The following is a 24,848-nucleotide window of genomic DNA, read 5'->3' as shown; positions in this document are numbered from 1 at the left end:
AAACACGCTCCAAGGGCTTGGTATTATCATCTGGACAAATACCTCCATCAACAAGGTTTTTCAAAAGGATCAGCAGATAGCAATTTATATGTAAAAATTGATAATGATAAATTGCTAACACTTGTCGTGTATGTTGATGATATCATCTTTGGTAGCAATGGAGAAGCCATGAGTCAAAACTTTGCTTTGGTGATGTAGAAAGAATTTGAAATGTCCTTGCTTGGTGAGCTAACATATTTTCTTGGTTTACAAGTCCAACAAAATAAAGATGGTATCTTTTTATCACAAACCAAGTACCTCAAGGAGATCTTGAAGAAATATGGAATGGGAGATTCGAAACCAGTATGTACCCCTATGGTAATAGGATGCAGCCTCAGTGCAAATGATGATTCAGCAGCAGTACATCAACCAACCTATAGATCCATGATTGGTAGTTTTCTCTATCTAACAGGTACTCGACCAGATATCATGCATGCAGTAGGAATAGTTGGAAGATTCCAAGCAAATCCAAAAGAAGCACACCTTCAGGTGGTTAAAAGAATTTTCAAATATCTTCAAAGGAACACAAAACTATGGCTTATGGTATCCTAGAGATACAGATCTCACACTTCATGCATATATAGATGCAGATTGAGCAGAAAGCGTGGATGACAGAAAAAGCACTAGTGGTGGTGAATTCTTTATGGGTTCCAGATTAGTATCTTGGTTTAGCAAGAAACAAAGTTCAAATGATTTATTTACAGCTGAAGCGTAATATGTGGCTGCTGCATCCTGTTGTACACAACTCCTTTGGATGATGCAAATTTTGCAAGATTTTCAAATCACTTGTACTCCACCTATCTCTATTTTATGTGATAATACAAGTGAAATCAATATTTCAAAAAATCCATTCATGCATTCAAATACCAAGCACATACCTATCAACTATCATTTTTTCCGAGAACAAGTGCTTGAACAAAAGGTCAAATTGGAATATGTTCCCTCCAAGGAATAGGTTGCAGATATAAAGGCTGGGAGCATCATCTTGCATCATCTTGCTATTGAAACCAAACCACTGCCCAGGGAGACATTTGAATACCTCAAACAGAAGCTGGGAGCATCATCTTGCTATTGAAACTTGTTTGTTTCAGAGAAAATTGGTTGTACGCGAGTTTAATGAGGAGAATCCACGTACGTATTCTGGTTTATGTGGATACAGTCACGTATATGTTGGTTTGAAGACAAACAATGGGCCAGGCTCAGGATGAAAAGAGTCTGATATGCCTCTGATAGAGACCATCTGGCACAGGTTCAATGGGAGCATATATATTCTTCTAATAATGCATTGTTGGCATTATCTTAGAAGATCTTGGTTCAAGTTCACAATGTTTTTGGCTTCAAGTGGAACAAGTGCAGAAGGAGATCATGGTTTCTGGTTTGAATGATGATTGGTGTTGATGATAGTTGTTGATAACTATCATAGTCTTGTTGTAGATATTTCGTCTCTATGTCATGTATTTCTTTTCTTACCAAGGTCATGTAACGACCTACTTTCATTTCCCCACTATGCCTAGGATGGATAATGTAATGTTCTTGTTTTATCTTGTGTAAACTTTTGGTGCATCCCCACTTGGTTGGGTGGATGAGTCAATCCCCACTTGGTTGGAAGATGGTTATATGTATGAGTCTTCGGGGGTAGGAAGGTCATTTATGATGTATAAAGTTATGTATTTTCTTGTAGAACATCTTCTTGTAGACCTTGCCTATAGTCAGGGAGAGCATGGACAACACAACAGAGCAGAGATTTCAACATGAACTTAGGGGGAGAATACCCTTTTCCCTTGATGTCAAAGGAGGAGAATGGCTTTGAGTGACTTGGGGTTGCCATCAAGTCCAAAGGGAGAGATTGTTGGCATTATGACACAGGTTTGGCACTATGACACAGGTGTTGTCCTTGATGGCAACTCACTCAGATGGCAGATCACTATTTAGGCTCTCACAATGAAAGAAAAGGAGGTATACGCAGGTTCGCTTTGACGAAGCTGCGTATACACTCGGGACTGCCGACCAAAATTCACGTATGGGTATGCATGCACTTTCATGGATGAAAAAACACGTACGTGTGGGAAAACTTATTTTTGGTCCATGGTATCTAGTCCTTGGTATTTAGACCTATGGTTTTGGACCATGGTATCTTGTCTGAAGTGTTGAACCCAGGTATTTGGTCCAAGGTATTGATTCTTTATGGTTTTGGACCATGGTATTGTGTAAGGCCTAAGACTATAAAAGGGGAAGGAGATCATTACACAAAGGTATTGACTCAAGCATTGAATATCTCATGAAGAACTAGATCTGGAATACTGGTCATTGGGTTATGGTGCATAGCTGGATCTCAATCAAGGAGGAAACTGAGCACAAGAAGAAGGATAAGTACTATTGATGGATGAAGATCTTAAGGGTTGAATAGTAGTATCTTTGTGTGATTTTGATCTATTATTTTGGCGCATGGCTTGATCTATAAATCTGATAATCTGGGTATAACTGATGTCTGAATAACTGAAAAGGATAAATTATCTTTTATAGATTTGTACGCAGGTTCAACGAAGAAAAGGTGCATATACATGTTGGTTCTGTAATGCGGAATAGCATATACACTGGTTGGCCTTAATTCAAAAGCGTATGCATGCAGGTTGTACACATTGAAGTAGTGTACGTCTCTTAAAATACGTTTTAACTACTTCTGTTTATTTCTACAGTGTACTGGGTTTAGAATTGGTGTCTGGTTACTGTTACTATTTTCTGGGTACAACATTCAGAGAGGTGACTATTTGATTCAGTTTTGTTTGGTGCAAAGGAGATTGGTTGATGCAAATATACTTGATGTTTGATTGATGGATCCAGTCTGAAAATTTATGAAACGTGGTCCCTAAAAGAAAAGAGAAGGTTGTAGCCTTCTGTAGGTTAGCACCTACATATTAAGAGCTAAGGGGGTTGCAGCTCCCTTCCAGGAGAAGCTAGAGAATGAGATAAGGTCGTAGCCTTGTATAGGTAGCAGCCTGTGTACTAGTATAAGACTGCACCAATACAGAATCATTGTAAAAAGAAGTTTCTAATTAAAAGAAGATTGAGACGAATTGCAGCAGGTGGTTTTCACCCACATTGGGTTTCCACCTTATATCATTGTGTCCATGTGTGTGATGATCTGTTCCATTTTACTGCTCCTATTTACTGCTCTTATGATTATTGAATTCCTGATGCATTGATTAAAGATCAACAATTAATGAATTAGATATACGCTTGTTTCTTTAGTCACAGTAGCGTATATACACAGTTTCCCATAGCTGAAGTAGCGTATACAAATCTGATTGTGAAATGAAAAATAATTGATTTGATAATACTGATTCACCCCCCCCTCTCAGTATTATTTCCAACATGACAAATGTCTGAGACAGTTTGCTAAATGGATGCTCATGGAATCTTCTTGAAACTTCTCTTATGACACTTGCCTCTCGGAATTCGTCCAGGGATGAGTAAGAGATCCAAGAAATATCCAAGTGGAACCAAATGCAACAAGCGGAATGACATTAATCTAAAACCCAGAGATGACTCACACCCTTCCACACATTTGTAAATGAAACCCTCATCTAAGAGGTTTAGAGGCTAGAATTTTGTAATTTGCAAGGAAGTGCTAATAGGTTGTATTTGAGAAAGCGCATTGTATTGTTGGTGTGATCTTGGTATTTCATGAGGTGAAGAGGGCTTTGATGCTAGATCAGACAATTGGGTTGTAATACTCCCTTCTATTTAATAAAGTTCTTCAAGTTTTCTTCCATATAACTTTACAATTGTGAATGTTATTATTTATCAATGCCATTGTATGTTCATTATATTTCTGATTCTGTAATGCTTATGATATAATAGATCAAGATGCTCTGACGATTCTTTATTACTGTGTTTCTATAGGTACTCTCAAAGCAAGATAAGTACGGAGAGGAGTTGCAAGCTCTGTCAAGGGGGAGAGAGATCAAGCAAGGAGTTAAGTGGAAGATCCAGGTTGGTTCCTTTGTCTTTCTCTTATCTATTATACATAGAAGAAATCGTGATTTACTTTGAACTGTTGTTTCTAGCGTAGCTACCAAACCTAGAGGGCTAGTCAATCGAAAAGACACTAGTTTTCCCAGAAACAAAATGGTGACTCCACTAGGGATTGAATAGATGTTTGTTGGTTTTTGTTGTTTGTTTTATAAACTATAGATGGAGCCTGAAGTCAGCAAGGTAGCCTTCGAACTGCTCTTGCTCTGCAATTACATAGTAGATGAATGTTGCTTTAGTCAATCTCCAATTTAGTTTATGAATTGAACTTTTGACTTACAAGCATTCTAGATTCCTTTTTGGTAGCTCATGAACCTCCCAAGATCATCCCTCTATACTTTTCTCTTTACTATCATTCTTAGCTCAGTTTAACTCACTGAAATTAGCTGCAAATTTGAGCCAAAACCCTCTTCAGTTACGCTCCTTGTCCCATCGCACTATCTGTCACTGTCAACCAGTATGCATCGCACCTCCTCAGTGTAGTAGGTGTGATTCATCCCTATTTCTATGAAGCCCAGGTGCGTTGACTGACTGAACCCATTTCATTCTTGAAATTTGGGGTTTTTGATATTGTTTTCAGTTTTGTTTAGTTGATTTGCTATTTATGAATAGTGCCTCCTTAACGAAACCTGCTTGCATCACATAGATTAGCCTCCATTGATTAGGATTAGTAAATGTTTTTATATATTTGTCCATCATGTACAATCCTTTGTCAAAAAGTTGCTTAAATCGATCTATCCTTTTGGTACAAAAAGTGTCGTAACTGTTGTTTTGTGTCAAAAAGAGAAGTGTCATTGATTCTTCCTTCCCTGAATAGTTGATTGAAATTTTCTTCAAATATTTGATTTGATTTGTTGATATTTTGAAGTGTCGAGAGCATTTTCTATTCGAAATTGAAAAGTGTAGTTTAGTATTCCTTTCTATTTTGAAAAACGAAATTGTCGAAATGTCGCTTTGAGTAAAATATTTCAGATCTTTGCTACACTTAGTTTTCCTATTTTTGTCATTTTTCAAATTAAGGGGAATGAAAACAAGTACATGCATTTGCATTTACATTTAGTTTGCGTGCGAAAAATGATTTAGGAAAGTGCATTAGTGTGTGCTCTTTGCTCTTTGTTTGAAAGAATCGTAATTTTCTTTCCCTAGTAGATAAGATTTTCATTAATCAAAATAAACAATGATTGTTTATCAATAAAGTTTTCACTTTTAGGAATTTCAAATCAACATCACACGGTGAACTATTGAAAGGAAAAATTTTAAGCAAGATCAAATCCAAAATAAATCTCAATGAACCTAATAACGCTTTGGAACCTAACACAACACATCTAGAGGTCTAGGCTAGAAACGTGTTCCGGCGTCATAAAAACTAGTAGCTATCATTTTCATTGAAGGTTGGGTGAATCCTCCACTTTGATACGACAAGTGCTAGCATGGACTTATGCTCCCCGTACCGTCACGTATATATTGGGAGACCACAATAGGCTTATATCCTTTATCCATAGGAAGCTGTGTCTGCCACCCTATCGATCGCAATGTACTGAACACAACATTTGGGAAGATTGACTGCCGTACATAAGTCCTTGGTATTTTCTCTTTAATTTATCACCAAGGTGTATATTGCAGTTTTGCGATTGGTTTGGTAATCCTTCTGTCTAGATTTCTAGAGTAGTGACATTCGTTCCTTTTCTACTCTTTAAAAGAAAAGGTCCATTTGAGCACTTGTCACTTCAGGCTCAATAAAAATCGAAGGGGACTAGAGTCATCTTTAGCTTTTTCTCGACTCTTAAAAATTGAAAAAGGAAAGTTGTGTCAAAGTGTCATTAAAATTTATTAAATTTAGAATAACATCCCTGTTCCTTAGTTGATCTTAGGATGAGATATATGGAGATGAATCCAAGATCCACCAATCAAGGAATCCCTTTTGAGGGGAATCCTAGTTCATTTTCTTCTTGGGGAAATATTGGCGCTCTGTATATGGCTACATTGTCCCTTCCAAGAATTATAATTGGCCTGTCAGTATGGCTATTCTCAACCTTTGTGGTTCAAAATACCATGATTCCTACGCAATCGAACCAGCATCCACTTGATACTGAAGTTGACCCTTCGCCTTCTTCTTCATTCATTTATCCCTCCCCTTATTCCTCTTCACTTGGTGAAAGTAGTGATGCTGGTAACTAGGTGGCGCAAAAGAAGAAGAAAGGGAAGGAGAAGAAGAAGAAGCCAATTCAGCAAGGGGGAAACCATGAATCATATGTTGAAAATCCATAAATTAAAGCTCACAAACCCAGATTTCCTTGCGTAATTTGTAAAGGAGACCATTTTCATCAAGACTGTCCTTGTCTTCCTTGGATCTTGAGAGAATGGTCTCATCATTCGCACCATCAAGTGTCATCAACCCCTGATGATCATGTTGATAGTACACCATCAACTAGTAATAGTGAAGTTCATGGATAGAAAGGAAAGGTCAAAGCTCCATGTAGGTTATGTGAAGGGGACCATACTCTTCACCGTCATCCCTTTTTGGATGAAGCCAAAAGAGCCTTGGATAACCATCCTGCTTCACCACAACGATTCCCATCTGGATATAGGAAACTCTCCCCAAGTCCTTTACTAGGTGAAAAACCAACTAACTTAACTCAGCCGTTGGTTGAAACACCTATCACTTAAACTGAATCTTCTGAGTCCATACCCGACGAAAGTCAATAGGTCGAGGTGATAGTTGACCCAAATTTACCTTCAGAAGATCATACCCTTCCCGAGGAGAGTAAGAACAATATCGTTCAAATTCTTTTTATTACTTCAAAGTTCGATGAACTTGGGGGTAATCTGCCCATTCCTTAGCAACAGGAGGAAATCCCCCAGTTCCCACTACTCAAGGGGTTATTTCTCCTGTTTATTCGGTACCCCCTCTAAGTGGACTAGTCACTTATTTTGATTAGAATCGACTAGCAAGATCTCGCCTTCCTTCTTATGTACCTTTCCGGATCATAGTACAAGTTTACAAAATGATCATGTCATGCACTATCATAGAGGAGGGTGCATCAGTGAGTATCCTTTCCTCAACTGCTTGGAAAGCACTTGGTTCGCCATCACTTATCCATGTTACACAGAATTTATCAGTCTTTAACATAGGAACCAGTCGACTGTTAGGGATCCTTCACAAGTTACTGATAACTTTGGGACGAAAAACCGTTCACCTAAACGTGATGGTAGTCCCAGGACCGTTAGATTACAATCTACTCCTTGGACGTGACTATGTTTATAACATGGAGGCTATTGTTTCAACACTCTTCCAAATGACGTGTTTCCTGCATGAAGGAAAAATTGTCACTGTTGACCAGCTTTTGTTTCCCGGTTCAAGCATAGCTCCAATTCAATCATCATCCCTAAATGGTCCCTATACATTAGTAGTGTCTCTCAAACCTTCATTCCATCCACCTAATTATCATGAGTATTCTGGTGGATGTAATGAAGCTTAGGGGGCATGCACCCTTGTCTATTTGGCAGATGAACCCAGCTAAAAAGATAAGTTTCTCTATAGGTTATGTGAGTGGTCTGAGACACCATTCACCTTTTTCCATTCTGCATACGAAGCCAAGGTGTTTTGTCTATTTTGCAGATGAAACCATCCTATCATATGAGTTTCCCTGTTGGTTATGTGATTGGTCTAAGACACCATTCATCTTTGTCTATTCTGCGGACGAAGCCAAGGAAGTGCTTTGTCTATTCTGTGGACGAAACCATCCTAAATAACCACAGTAATTCCCATATGGTTACAAAAGACTATCCTTTTCATGATTCTGGGGGCATGCAAACTTTTTCAAATTCATTTTTTAGCTTTTTAGCTTTTTATTTTTTTTCTAGCTTTTTTAGCTTTGTATTTTCTAGTCTTTTTTAGTTTTTATCTTTTCTAGCTTACATAAAAAGAAAAATAAGAACCAAGTTTCAAGCTTGTAAAAACAATGAAACCCACACCGAGCGTGGTTCCCCATAGTTCAAGCTCGTTAAAAAATGAACCCACCTTCGGTAAATAACCTTTGTGATTGCCATGCTACCAACCTTTTGAGCCTTGGTTGTATTCCTCCCATCACCTCCATTCTTTTGGCCGATCATACGCTTCCACTTGATTGTTTACCCTTTTTGAGGAACAACTGTGACGAGTGGTCTTGTTAACCAACCTCTTCACATCACCATGTTTTGAGAAGTTCCAAGCTTACCCAGAACCAGTTGCTACCCTAGACACCACTCATTCCTAAAAAACAAGTCTCCTTTAGACTCTTTTTAGACTCATTAAATATGAAAATATTGTTGAGAAATTGACATTTCCAGCTCATTAAAGTGATTGGAAGTGCCATCCCTACTATATATCTTAATTCTTTTCAGACTTGAGAGATTATCTCACAAAAAAGGTGCGAGCGCTTGTCTTTTTTGGCTCACTAAAGTGATCGGAAAATTCATCCCTTTCGTATTATTTTATCCTTTTCCAGACCTAAGGGATTAATTTACAAAAAAACTGCTGGAGTTTCCTTTTTGTCCCTTTTCAAACTCTCTAAAAATGAAAAGGACTGAGTTGTATTTGTCGTTAAACTCGTTAAAACAATAGCGACAAACTTTTCCACCTAGACAAGAATGAGTTTCACTGTCACTAGACTCGTTAAAACATAGCGACAGGTTTTGCCCAAAGGGAAAATTATAGAACAAGCATATGTTATCCTCCTCAAGCTTGACAAAAATAAAGAGGTACTGGTCAACAATGACTGGGGAAAAAGGGAAGAAAACTTGAAGAATTTTATGGTAGCAGGTTGCTCTTGAACATGACACTTTCACTCTGTCACCTTGATTGAATCGGGTCGGGTTATTCCGTTCGCTGGTCATTTCACCATTGGTATGCTGCACTATCCATATGTTGGGGTTAAGGCTACCAATCCATCTCAGTTTAGCTGATATGTTCAATAGAATTCATTCAATTGAGAAACCACCATCCAGTTAATGCCTTGTCCAATGCAATACCTTCACCCTCCATTTTTCATGACCGCCATTCCTGAACCTTATGTCATCAGATCATTTTCACTTCTGAAAAATCATTTTCTTCGTTTCGTGTTGTATATGTGGGATACGTTAAGGCCCTCTTACGATGGGTCACTTCTTGTTGACATCAGTTCATTATCCAAGAAGTTGACTAAGAAACACCCCTTTTAGTACTTTGAAGCTTGCATGCCTCAATGGCAAGTTTCTCACTTCCGGTGATAGGTTAACATCAATGACATTTGACCGAAAGATTTTGCGTGGTTTTCGACATCAGATCATATATTCACACCACGTGAGCTGTACTGTAGTACCTTTAGGGTCATTATCGTTATCGATGATTCCTCTTGCATCTGTTAATAGCTCACATTATTGGCTGGTAGTTAGGAGATGTCATTCCATGTTCGACTTCATAACATATCTTCACATGGATTGACTTGTACATCGGGCAAAGATCGAACGAGTTTGAAGACCCCGGATCTAGTTTCATCCATCCGAGCTACAATATATTCATGGAAACAAAGACGTCAAATGTACACCAAACCTGCACAGATGGTCATCCAAACCAAGGATGATGACTCTACAATTGAAGAATCACTAGTCTACATATGCAGATGACTATCTTTTCTATGTACATGAAATGAATTTATAAATTTGAGCATGGGAATGCCCGCCTCGGCTAGATCATGAAAATTTTATTATGATGATGTATTGTATTGCATCTTATACAGGTCACCTTCCAGTTTGAAACGTTGGATCCTCATGATAAAGAATTTCACCCGACATCAAGATTTACGACTTCATGCTTTAGGGGGCAATTGTTATATCCATGTTTGGGCACTTCAACCCCAATCATATATGTCAATAAAGTAGGGATCTGCAACCCCTAAAAGTGTTGTTTCATACCCTAAAAGAACATGGTCAACTGATTACATCATTCCCCAAAAGTTCCACCTGAAAAACCATCCAGAATTGGCCTAAACTAGACCATATTGATTGCTCCACTATCAAGGTGTGATGCATACTAACTTCTACACTAGCTAGGTGCAATGCATACTGATGAGACCTTATGTAGGGTGCGATGAGCGAGTATGGACAAATGTCCGAGATAGTTTGCTAAGTGGATGCTCATGGAATCTTCTAGAAACTTCTCTTATGACACTTGCCTCTCTGAATTCACCTAGGGATGAGTAAGAGATCCATGAAATCTCTAAGTGGAACCAAATGCAACAAGTGGAATGACACTAATAAAAAACCCAAAGAGGACTCACACCCTTGCACACATCTATAAATGAATCCCTCATCTGAGAGACCTAGAGGCTGGAATTTTGTAATTTGCAAGGAAGTGCTAATAGTTTGTATTCGAGAAAGAGCATTGTATTGTTGGTGTGATCTTGTTATTTCATGAGGTGAAGAGGGCTTTGATGCTGGGAGGATGATGCTGGATCAGACAACTGGGTTGTAATTCTCCCTTCTATTTAATAAAGTTCTTCGATTTTTCTTCCATATAACTGTGCAACTGTGAATGTTATTATTTATGAATGCCATTGAATGTTCATTATATTTATGATTATGTAGTGCTTATGATATAATAGATCAATATTCTTTGACGGTTCCTTGTTACTATTTTTCTACAGGTACTCTCCAAGTGGGATAGGTAAGGAGAGGAGTTGCAAGCTCTGTCAAGGAGTTAAGCGGAAGATCCAGGTTGATTCCTTTGTCTTTCTCTTATCTATTATACATAGAATAAATTGCAATTTGCTTTGAACTGTTGTTTCTTGGGTAGCTGCCAAACCTATAGGGCTAGTCGATCGAGAAGACACTAGTTTTCCCAGAAACACGGAGATGTAGCCCAAGAGTTATGGGTGAACTCCTAATTAAGTTGTTGTCTTATGTGTTTATTCTTACTACTGCATTATTCACTATTATATGCATTTATATATATGTTTAAGCACATTTATGTATTAGCATACGCAGCGAGATTTAAAGCACATAAATAACCAACAATAAATGTAGGCATATACCTATATTTTCAAGCATTTCTTAATTCCGCATTGGTTAATCATTAAGACTTGGGAAAATATTCAAGCTTTGGGAGTGGGAGAGGTTCTTGTAGATTAGACATTAAACCTAAGAACCCCAATTTCAAATCACCATTTCACTCAAAAGTTAGTAAAAGTCATTGAAACCATCACATTTTCATGTTGGATAAGCCTAGCTAAGGAATTTTCTCTAGATCCAATTAACATACATTTTTCATTTGTCTATTTTTTTCCATTATTCAAATACCAACTCAGTGACCAGTTTGTTTTCAATTTTTTTTGGTGAAATGGACAATTTATAAGAAACTAATGGTTGAAAAAACAGGCCCATTCCCCAAAAATTGAAAGTTCTACTTCAATCCTTTACAGGGAAGATCCTGGTACTTGAACGATAGAACAATAGAATTCACAAGCCAATGACCACACCAGTAAAATTGTAACTTTGAAAATATAACTTTGCTTGGAACCATTTAAAACACTAGAGAGGCCAATGGAACCTATAACCAATCTTAAAAATCATGCCGAGGATTTGAAACTCAAGGAATGTTTTCAAATAAGAAAATTTTCACATTTTTCAAGGTAGTTCACACTTATTAAGGAATCTCACATGACACGAGGCATTTTTGGACTATTTTTCATGCATTGATAGCCTCTTTACATCAACCATAGAATATCCTTGGCACTTTCCCTTATCATCTGGAGTTGATTCTCACTTGTTTGGAGGGTTGACCCACACTTGGTAGCCTCATGATGACCTTGGGGTATGTTGTGAACATAATATGACTTGTAGTGGACATTTTCATGGCTTATGAAGATTCCTTTTAACATGACGATGATGTGGATATAACATGGAGACACAACATGAAGACTAATGAGTAGAACTTGAGCATCAACCCCTTGTAGTTGGATGCCAAAATGGTTGTTTTGAGATTTTATGACTAGTTTTTGACTTGGAAAAACATTCCCTTTCTTTATGGAAGTACGTTGACATGAGATATAGGCATGGGAATTAAATTTAAAATTATTTTTGGAGGTTATGGATATTTATAATACACATTTATGGAGTTTTTTTAGAGGATCCACCCCCTTAGAGAGTTTTATGTGACCACTTTTGAGACATTTTTGTCTTTGGAGGCCCAAACAACCACATAAGAGGATTCCTAGAAGTGACTATGAATATACATATTTTAGGGGCCTTTGGAGGCAAGTTTTGTACCCTAGAGAAATTTCTCAAGGGGAAACCTCTCTCTTGGGGCTTTACTTCATCTTCTTCATTATACATTGCACATATATCTAAAGAAGCATCTGAGATATAATTATTTTATTGTAAAAGGTTCTTTCTATGTCGAAGAATGTTCTCAAATCATTAAAATTATCTTTCTTTATTCTATTTAGTTTCATAAGGATTAAAAGTGGAACTTTCAAGTCTTCTACAAGAATTTCAAGATTAATCCATTAAAGGATAACTCTATGACTTGGAAGGAAGAACCCTAGGTTTTGTCTTCCTTCTTCCTTTGTTTCTTTAGTGATTATTTATACCATGATTTTTTATTTATTTTGATTCTTTGGTACAATTATTAGGTAATGTCATCAATCATAGTTCATATGGACGTTGAAGGCATGCCATTCAAATTTTCCTTCTTACACAACTTGAATAGATTGTTGGTCCTAATTCGTTGAGGGGTTATTTTTCCTGTTGGTTCTAATCTCAAACCCTAATGCTTGAAGAAAGTAATCCAACCTTTAGAGACATTATTCTTGTCATCATTTCCATTTGATTCATCTTGAATTCATTTCCATAGATTTATTTTGCATTAATCTATGTCCCTCCATTAATTATTCTTTAAAACCTTGCAAACTCCAAATCCTTATTTTACTAAGGCTACTCTCAACTTCATATTTCTCTTCATTACTTTGGTCTTAGCAATCCTAATAGGGAAATCTTCCGTGACTGAAAGGAAAAATGACATAAAGTTAATACGATAGGTTGTTAAGGTGACAACAGTGACCTTGTTAGAGGTTTCCCCTTGGATTGTACCTTGTGGGTTAGGGCTTTCAACAATAAATACAATTTTGGCAATAACACCTTCCAAGCCTATCATGACTGCCACCCAAGTTTCCATTTCAAACCACTTTATTTATACCTATCTAAGGGTAACATTGAGAAAACAATTCACCGATCCTCTCAAACCCTAACTAGATGAATACCTACAAGTAAATGACTAAAGTTTCACCATAACCAAAAATGTAGGTCATATTTCTGAATTTTAGAATATTTTAATAATTTCAATTATTTTCACTAAGATGTACACTACCAAAACAATTTTATCCAATTTCTGTCAATATTGTACAAAATTTTGAATTCGAACTAAAACCTAGAAATTATGTGTTTGAATCCTTGAACAAGAGGGTAAAATTGGGATGAAGTTATATACATAACTGCTTTATTTCCATGATTATATCATAGGGAAACAAAACCCTTACTAATTGAGAACTTAAATACTAGCAAACGTCCTTATTGGCCCAAACAGACATAAAAATTCCCCATTTAATTTGAGGCCATACATTAGCAAAGAGTATATCCCTTAAGAATAGTAAACTATCATAGATATGTATTAACCTTATATTTATATGAGGTAAACCAAGTCATTGTTCCTTAATTTACAATTAAAATCCATAAAAAAATTTCATAAAGTGGTAAATGACTCTAATAGATCACAACACAACATAAAAAGATGACTCCAAAAACATATAAACTATAATAAAATGGCATAAAGCCTCCACACTTGTGGGGTGAAATATCTCAACATGATGTCATCCTTCATACGTGGGCATCGCCATCAAGAAAGTGACAAAGTGGATCCAATAGTGCTCCTTACATCAAATGGAATCATCAAAATTATTGTGTGTGCCTCCAAGAAACACTTCCTCATAAAGGATGTGCACATCAAGAAGGTTTACATCATTCTCCTAGAGCATACATGGGTGACATGGTATCCCTAGTGCATATAATTAACCTCAAAATGGAGTGTTCCAACCCTCTCAAATAATTTCAAGTTATCTACATGCTCATCTAGGGTCTTGAACAACGAACCACCCATTAAGTGGATATAAGGCTAATGTGTGGATGTCTTGGGTCGTCTAGGAACATCATTAATCAAACTAATGTCTAGGATTCTCGGTTAAACATTTTAACATATAAGGGTGAAAAAGAGGCCATACAACCATGTGGAGGTTCCTCAAGGCCCAATGTTGGTTTATGAGAGGGAAATTTTTGTGTTCAAAGTCTCAAGTTGATCTATAAACTATGATGGATATTCCACTTGATAGTTCGTCACAACAAATTTGATCAAATTATGCTTAAAATCTAAAATCTATAGTATGGGGGTTTATTTCTCCTTATATTTTTGGATTTATAAATTAATATTTATTGAGTATGCATGAAAATTAATTATTCATAAAATGGGGAATAGTAAATTTAAAAAAACTCATAAACTACAATTGAAAAAAGATGTATGTTGGGAAACCCGTTTGGGATCAAACCCATTTGGATGGTGAGATTTCTCTGCTCTCTTTCTGTGATGGAAAATGGATTGAAGTATAATGAAGTGACACATGTGGCCCATGGGCTACTATAATTAAAAAATCTTTTCTATTTTATCTCTCCCAATTCACTCATGGCTATTATGCTCTTCGACGAAACAAAATGCACTTGAATAGAATTGAACACGTTTTCCTCCTATTAGTCTAATTATAACACAACCTGATAGCCTACAAGTGGTTAAGTTTGACTCCTTAAACTCTTAACTAGAGTTATAGTATGCACTCTTCTAGATTCTTCTTCATCATCATCATGTGGCTAGCCCAGTTTTCACGAATAATGGGGCTAATGTGGCATCTTCTTGAATTATGGTGGTAAAAATAGGAAGATAAACTTCTGAGTCACATAATTTTGCATACATACTCAAATCAAAGTGATGCTTATGCCATTGGAAATTTCTGTGTAGAAAAGGAAAGAAAAATGGTGCAATAATTAAGAGGAAAAATGTTATCCCAAGAAAATTCCATTTGAGGCCTCAAATCACTCCCCGAAGGTTTCAAACACCAATTTTCCAAATCAGGTCCTATCGGTAAAAATGGCCTTGTGGGTTGATACCTCCATGATTTCCACTTTGAAAGTATCAAGATGGATGAAAAATGTGTAATAGTCTAATCATGATCACACCTCCCAATTTGGGAGGATTTTTTTCCTAAAAAGATTCTACTAAATGAGATAAGGAACTTTTTCCTCCACCTTCTCTTCGGTGTACCATTTAGATTTTTAATCCAAGTGGATATTGGTGGCCACTCACCTATTTCACTCAGACCCACAAAACTATTTCCTTTCAATTTCTTTAATTCTAGCACAAATTTCTATTTTTGGCAGTTTTTCGTGTCCTTAACTTGGAGAGTCATTTTGAGGTCTTAAATGGAGTTTTTAAGAAAACACTCCAAGATTGTACCTTGTATAGTAAGGGCTCTCATGGAAATTTAGTTTTCCTTAGATTGATATTTCTAACAAGATATCGTGTGCACCAGATTAAGATTACATGCCCAAATTATGAGCCTGGTAAGTTGGCATTCCAACTAATCCCAACATGGCCCACAAAATTTTGGCGATTCATCTCCTAGGGTTAGAATTTTGGATGTTTATGTTTTTCCATTGTTTCTCAACAACAAAAAGGCCTCTTATCCTCATTTTAACATAGTTTAGAAGACATGTATTTGTTACATTTCTTCTTGGAGATAAGCTACCATCACTCAAGATAGTTTGTGTCTCTTATTTATGTAAATAATTTTCGATAGTTTCTATTTATTAATTGATTTTTTGTTTCATTTTATCTGTGTTTTTGGTTTGAATCTCTATTTCATTTCATTCCATCATAAACTTGGATGAATTGTATAAAAGAAGTTTTCACTTTCTATGTCTTTCTATGCATGTCCCCGATGAGGTCGGGGTATAAAGAGTTGGGACTTGAACTGGTTGAACCCTTGCAAGACCGACATCTTCAACGCTAATAGCCTCCCATGGGAAAAGAAAAGAAATACAAGGGAGTAAGAGATTGTTTCAAATTATTGCATTAAGAATCCCATGAATGATAAAGGAATGAGATGATGGACAATTTTTCCCAGATCCTTTGGTGGGTGTCAGTGGGTGAAGCATATTCATCCAGAAGTCACTTTGAAGGTGCCTCCCCCTTTAAGGTACACGTGAACTTTAACATTCCTATGTTTAAAGGCTAGATAGATATAGATCCCCTATATAGATGGTTAAATCTATTAGAAGGTTACTTTTTAGTCCATAAATTTTCCAATACATAATATATTACTTTTGCATTCCTCAAAGTCACCCTTGATGTCAAGGATTGGTGGGAAACTTATTATGAGAAAAGGAACAAGGGTGAACCGTCACTATTTTCATCCACATTCTCTCAGAATTATTTTTGATATCTTTTCAAGGAATAATATTACCATGTCAGAATACATGAATATAAGTACATAAAATGCACCACATTATGGAAGGGAAGGGATGAAGATGTAACAGAGTTTACAAACATTTTCTATACCCTACACATGAATTTGGGTATAATGGATTATAAGTGGCATATGATACTCAAGTACCATGGTTATCTACAAAAATACATCCAAGAAGAGATGGAGTTCTTGTACATCTCCTAACTTAGTGCAATGTTCTGATATGTTGTCAGGATAGAGAATAAATTTAAACAAAAGAAGTGGTACTTTGGATTTGTGAATCTCAAGTAGGGAAAAGGAACCTCCAAACCATGGAAAAAAGGACAGAGCCAATGTGGTCTGACCTAGGACAACCCATCGAAGCCGCAAGCAAAGAATAACTCCAAAACTACAAAGAAGGATACTAGGAAGTGATGTGAGTTCCATGAGAGCCCCACGCACGTCACAAATGAGTGGTGTGCTAAGTAGTCATTAGTGGCCAGGCTAAAATCTTCTAAGTCAAATTCGTGTTCTAAATCTAAGCCAAAACCTAACAAGGTTAATGATAAGGGGAAGAAAATTATTGATGCAGAACCTAATGCCAATGTTGCCACCACTAAGGTCCAAAAGGTTGAACCTGAAGATCTATTGGAGGCGAGCATCTCTTCCAATCATAGAGTTGGGTAAAATATTCTATAATATATTTCATTGTCTGTAGTGAGATCCAAATAAACCTCATCTCAGAAAATATCATTAAGTGGTTGGATCTAGCTACCACACCACACCCACAACCATACACCATGCCATGGGTTCACCAAGGGCAAGATCTTTGTGTCAACAAACAATGTTACCTTCCCTACAACATCAAGACCTTCAAAAACAAGATATTTGTGATGTTTCTCCTCTTAAATTCCATGATATTTTATTAGACCAACCATACTTGTGGAAGTTTCATGTTTTGTATGTGTCTAGACCTCACACTATTATTATTACTTTGGGTAGAAAACTATAAAGGATACTGGAGGCAGTCCTTCCTACTGCCATATCTTTTATATTTGCGGAGAAATGTAGTAGGATCATCTCCTATATTGGGAAATTTATTTTCTTTTCTATTTTTTCTCAAAGTTAGGGGAAGATCATGGCCACATCCATGGCCCCCATGAAGAGTTCCTCCACACAATAGAAGTATGTGGATAAGGTCATGGAAGAATAAAGGGACATATTTTCCTCACCCATAGGGGTACCTTTGCACTGCTAGGTCAAGCATTAATCGATCTAACTCCTGGATCAACTCTACCTAGTGGGCCGATATACCACTACTCTCTTCTAGAAAATGAAGAAATCAAGTGGAAAATCCTATAGTTTCTACAAGAAGGAGAGATTCGACCAAGTTACTCACCTTGTGGGATCTCAATTGTACTGATACAAAAGAAGGATGGGACCTAGAGACTATGCATTGATTATCGGGAACTAAATAAAATCATTTCCAGGAAAAGGTATTCAATCCCAAGGATTGATGATCTTCCTAACTAGCTCAAGGGGGCCAAGCACTCTAGCAAGATTAACTTGAATTATGGCTACCACCATATTCCAATAGAATCTATAGAGGTATGGAAGATTTCCTTCAAATCTAAGGAGGGTATTTTGAGTGGTTTTTCATGGCCTTCGAAATGACATATTCCCTTGCAACTTTTATGAGTTTGATGGATGACATCTTGTGACTCTTCACCAACTAGTTCATGTTTGTATATCTGGATGACATTCTCATATTTAGCAAGAGTTGGGAAGCAAACTTGCAACATATTCGACAAGTCCTCCAGACCCTGCAGAAACACAAACTATGTGCCAACTTAGAGACATGCACCTTTGTTATGAACCAAGTCTAATCTCTAGGTTACATCATCGAAAAGTATGGCATAATGTGGATACAACTAAGATCCAAGTCATTTAGGATCAGCCATCCTCAAACACTCTAATAAAGCTTCATAATTTTTTTTGCCTCACGAATTTCTATCGAAGGTTCATGTTGGGATTCTCTCATATCATTTGGCCTTTGATTCAAGTTACCAAGGGACTAAAGAAAGAATTTTTTTTCTAGTCTAAGCCCTAATAGAAGATGTTAATTGATCTAAAGCAACACCTTTTATCTACATCGATACTCACATATCCAAACCTACAATAACCATCTGAAATTGCGACATATGCCTATGACTATCGTATTGGTGCAGTTCTCTCCCAGCAAGGGAATTTGATGGCATATCATAGTGAGACACTCTCTAATAAAATTTGGAAATATCCTGGCTACAATAAAGAGATGTACTACATCATGCAGGCTTTCTTGTAGTGGAAACATTACATTTGGAGAAGGAGATGATCATCCAAATAGATCACCGACCTCTTCAACTTATATAGACACAAGGGAAGTTATAGAATGATCACCATCATAAATGGTTGACATGTCTACAACAATTTCATATGAACATTCTGTATAAGAAGGTTAGCACCAATAATGTTTTAGATTTCCTCAGTCACCCACCAGCTCTGGGGTTCACAATTGTTCTCAACTCTAGTGGGCACGAGACTTCTGGATGGCTGTAACACTAGATAAATGATGAAAAATTCACCACCACATACTAGATGTTGATGGATGACAAGCAAGCTCCAAACTTCGACCTCCAGGACATAAAATTGTGCCACCTAGGGTACCTTTGTGTCAGGGAAAATTTTAAGAACCCCCCCTAAATATATAAATATAATAAATGGGCGAATCTCCATGGTATATAGGAAAAATGGAAGGCGATTTTATCAATAATATAATATGTATATATAATTTTTTTGGCGAATCTCTCACTAGGCATGGCGAATATTTTACTCAATTATAAAATCTTGTAAGATCTTGGCGAGTCTTTCACTAAATAATAAAACTTTGTAAAGTCCTAGTGAATCTTAGCATAGGCTACATGCTGGTTTAATTCCCTCATTTAAATAGGCTACATTCCAGGTGAATACCATGGGTCAATACCATGTGCCATTTTGGTGAATACCATGGGTCAATACCATGTGCCATTTTTTTTTTATTAATTCTAATATTAGGGTTAATAATGGTTTTTTGCATGGTATTAATAAAAATCTAGTCCATGGTATTTGTCCCATAGTATTTTGGCCATAGGTTTCACCTAAATATAACCCATTTTTTGAGTGTTCCTAAATATAAGGTGACTTATGGGTAAATAAAAAAATGTTTTATTTGTTTACCATACCTCTCGTTTATTTATATTTTTATTAATTTACCATACCTCTTTTACAAATATGGTATTTGGCCCATAGGATTCACTTAAATAAAACCTGTTTCTTGAGCCTTCATAAATATAACAAGGGTTATGGACTAAATATAAAAAGAGGTTTATTTATTTACGATACGTCTAGTTTATTTATATTTTTATTTATTTACCATACCTTTTGAGTAAGTATAAAAAGACGTTTTATTTATTTACCATACCTCCACTTTACTTATATTTTTATTTGTTTACACCCTTACATGTATATAAGGTGACTTATGGAGTAAATAGAAAAAATGTCTTATTTATTTACCATACCTCTCATTTATTTATATTTTTATTAATTTACCATACCTGTTTTATAAATATGGTATTTGGCCCATAGGATTCACTTAAATAAAACATATTATTGAAAATGGGCGAATGGATTCATTTAAATAAAACCTATTCTTGAAAATGGGCGAATGGAAGGTTGTAAGTCCTAATTTCAATGGCTAAATTTACCTTTTTTACCCTCTCCCTTATAATAAGGTGGGCTATTTGAGGTGATTTGTAAAAATGTAGTATGATACAAAATATTCGCCCACTAAAAATTTAAAACCCCTTAATTTCGCCAAAGGGCGAACATTCGCCCCTAAAATTATCTTTGCTTTGTGTTGCTTCAAGTGAGCGTTCCAAGATGATTTGGGAGGTGCACTATAGTTGGATTGTATAAAACTTTGGTGTAGAGAAAGCAGTGGCAATACTACACAAGTATTTTCAGTATCAATATCTCGGATAAGATGTTGGAAAATATATTATATCATGAACTACCTATGCAATCGCAAAGCCAACCATTAAGAAGAAAGGCCTATATACTCCTCTAATTAGTTCTAGTAGGCCCTAGGAATCCACCTCCATGAACTATATGTTTGGCTTTCCTTCTACAAAGCATGGTAATGACTATGTATTTTTTGTCCATTATATATTTTGTATGATGGCTATATTGATGGTTTGCAAGAAAAACATCACAAAAGAAGACACTGCAAAAATTTTCTTCAAGTGAGTGTGGGCATATTTTGGGATTCCATAGACCACTATATTAGATCAAGATAATAGGTTCCTAAGTGAATTATGGTTGAGCCTTTGGTCATTGTTGGAAACTAAGCTCACCAAGTCGACTACCTTCCATCCTTAAACTAATGGATAGAAAGAGGTTGTTAATAGGATGTTAGTGCAGATACTATGCATGTATAGCTCCAAGAATCCAAAAATATGGGCTGAGAGTATTCCATATGTGCAAAAATAATATAACAAAGCTATCCATAGCTTGATTTTCCATAGCCCCTTTCAAGTGGGCTTGGGATTTCAACCATTGTGTCTCATTGTGTAACAACCCAAAATAAATATCTGCTTAACTTTTCTAGTTAACATTAAATTTAAATCAACGTAGCACTTACCTAGCCAAATAAACATGTAATTAATAAACAAAATTCAACTAAGAATAATGCTTACCTGTGGTAGAAGTAGGCTTACCGCAACAAGGTTTTCGAGACGACTCTCCACCCAACTGTAGGCTCAATTGTGCAAGGATTTGCTACAACTGGCCACCCTTGAGACCTCAATCAACGTACTACTGCCAGTGACTCCTATGTCTTATAACACCATTCTCCCAAGAGAATGAAAGGTAGAATCTCGGAAAGATGGAATGCAGGAATGCCTCTCATCTTCCTTACCATCTATTAAATAGAACAAACATTGGATGGGAACCACATGCACACACTCCATGTGTCTACATGCGACTTTGAATTTTAGCTTTCTTGTTTTATTTCTTTACTTTTCTTTAGATTTTTAGCTTGTTTTATTTTCTTCTTTTTCATAACTTTACTGATTTTTTTATTGTTTTCTTTATTTTATTTATTTTTATTCTTATTTAGAGCTTTAGTATAGTTATTACTATTTTTATTTTTATTCTTTTTATTTATTTTCTTGTATTTTTAAATATAATTTATTATTTAACATTTATGATTTATTATTTTTTTATTATTTATTATTATATTATTATTATATTATTATTTATTATTTATTATTAAGGGGAGGGATATTACATACTCTCCCACTTTAAGGAACTTCGTCCCGAAGTTATGTTGAATTATGTATTATTTATTATTTTATTTACTTCATGTTGCCAACACCCTCCGTTGAACTAGTATAACCAACAGGCATCGAAAGTCCCCGACACCCCAGGAAATCTCAAGGAATCTGTGTCCCTTTTCCCACTTTCGGCACCAGGCTAAGCCTGAACCGGTCTGTATCCTAGTCCAAGGCTGGCCCCAAGACTTGCGCCTGACTCAAACCTCATCTACCCCAAGGCAGGCATCCGGTCCCGTACTCAATGACCCCAAGCATCTCGCAAGGCTGGCCCACTCCCTCCACAACTACTAAGGAGCACAGCCCCAGGCATGGAAGTCCTTTACATCCCTTCCAGACTTTGGCATCCCAATCTAATAATAGGAACCTAGCCTAGAACATCAAGCACTTGGCCTCCTCAAGATGGTCGTATAGCTCTTCAAGAGCTATACACAAGACAAAGGAACCGCTGGCATATGTAGTGTTGATTGATTTTTGTCCCTAGCCCATATGGTGTTACTTATTCTCCCTCGTGTGTATGGGCCTACACAGGATCATCAAATAAACCAGCCCTCTTGGCCCATTTGTGGAGTCCTGTGAATCATCACCTCTCAACATGCATCAAATGCATTAACCATACCATCATAGTATCATAGGAAATAATCCACATGCCAACTCTTGCATGAGAATGTTCATCTTTTTTAATCACAACATTATGAATAATAAGGAACCGCATGCTCTTGCATGTCATGTATTTGTACGGAACTATCGTATGCTTCAGTTATACCATCAACACAATTATATCTAAGACATATCATGACTTCACATAAATGAACCACATGTCAATAATCCTCATATTATAGCATCATAATTCCTATGCCATGTTATGCATATCATATCCATCATGAGTATTGAACATTAAATACCTATCATCACGTAGTAAATGAATATGTCAATATACCTTGACATAACGTCATAATGCATATCACTATTATCATATGTATACATCATTATCTTCCTACCATGATATCATGAAACATCGTCAATATGTTTTCATCAAGTTGTCAATCAATTTTCAAAAATCATTTCGACTTCTTTCTACTAGGTAGTTGATCATTTACACCAACGATATAATCATCTAAGTATATAATTAAATTTCACATGAGCGTCATCATCTTCAGTCTTAATCTCTCGTCATATATTCTTCTTTCCCCAAGGAAATTTTAGTGTATTTCATTGTTTAATATATTACTAGTGATATCATGATTATTTAAATCATCCATCTCAAAATTAAAATCCCTTGATATTACATCCATTTACCCTTTGGGCTTACTGATTCCAATATCGCTATATGCAATTGCATATAAACACTATTTCATCATGATTTAACTTTATGAGGATTTATTGATCCATGTTGACTTATTTAACGATTAGAACTTCATCCACAAAAATATATTCTTATCTCGTCGAGTTCATAAAGTTCATACCTTAATACCACTTGATTGCTTTATCATAAATTTAGTTTCCTCAAGTTGGGCAAAATACTCTTTCTTATTAAATAATATCATTATTTTAGATTTTGAAACAGTTGGAAACACTACTACCATCTCATCATGAAACTTCACACCTTCATATTTTATAAATATGTAGATCATCATTATGGCCATTACCAATCATTTTTCTCACTCTACTCATCAATACCTTTAAAATAAATTTCTTCTTGATAGAACACCCCTTCATTTCCTTCTACCTGATATTCATAGATATATTTTTATTTTTCTCTTTGTCTTGATTTCCTACTATTTCATGCTTCAAAATGGAAGTTTCTTCACTTCATTCTATTTTATTTAATTGACTTGAATTTCTCACCTCCAGTCATTGTGGTTTCTTCTCCTCCTCTCCTATAGCACTGATATACCTTGGAAATGTTGTTAATATTTCCCAATTCATTAAGATAGCTACCAAGTGTAATCCGCTTATCTTTTCTATTATAATAAAATCTCCTGGTCATATGTCTTGTCATCCATAATTCATTCATATAGTTAGTCACCTATGGAAAATTTTACAATGTGGCTCTCCCATTGTTATAGATGTTGTAATGCACTCAACTTATCTTCTCCAATCATACCATACAGGTTCCTTAAAATAACCTTCATTATTACCTTGATTTTTCAACTTCATTAGCTGATTGTCAATATTTTCTTCGTTATTTGCATCCTCCTTAGATAGACCTTATAGTGATACCTTTAGGGTACCAAGTTATGATTATACCAAACTCTTCCATTATGTTCTAAAATAGGTTGTTTCTTCTTACTGATGTCTTACCCCTGTTGTGATACTTCTTCTCTACCACCTTAAACATCTAATCCAAGTTGGCCATAATCACATGAACTATCATTAGTTATCAGCCTTTTTTAAAAATTTAGTTTCTCCTTTCCACTTCTCCATAGACAACTTTATCCAATATATGCATTTAACCTTGAATTACGAAACCCCATGTAACATTATACCCAACATCTAAACTGAAATCCAAATTTGTACGATTTGCCTCACAGACTAAAATATACCATCCTGTGGTTTACTCAAGAATAAGGGGATTTCAATGGTAGCTTGATGATGTTTAATATACAAATGATATGAGTAGTAAATGAGCAGATACATGTAATATGAATGGAAATTGCAATGAAAAATTAAATTTATGAGAAGATCATATTGAGAGAGTCGTGTTCTTGCAATAATAGACCAGAGAAATGCCAAGCAACTGCTATCGCTAAAGGACAATGAGAACAACAATCCAACCCAATTAGTGAATAGTATGATCAACATTCAA

This window comes from Pinus tabuliformis, chromosome 7, assembly GCF_031772625.1.
Source record: "Pinus tabuliformis cultivar Carrire ecotype Pingquan chromosome 7, CPIR1, whole genome shotgun sequence".
Taxonomy (NCBI): Eukaryota; Viridiplantae; Streptophyta; class Pinopsida; order Pinales; family Pinaceae; genus Pinus; species Pinus tabuliformis.
The sequence above is the reverse complement of the archived record's forward strand: the minus strand, read 5'-3'. Positions refer to the sequence as shown.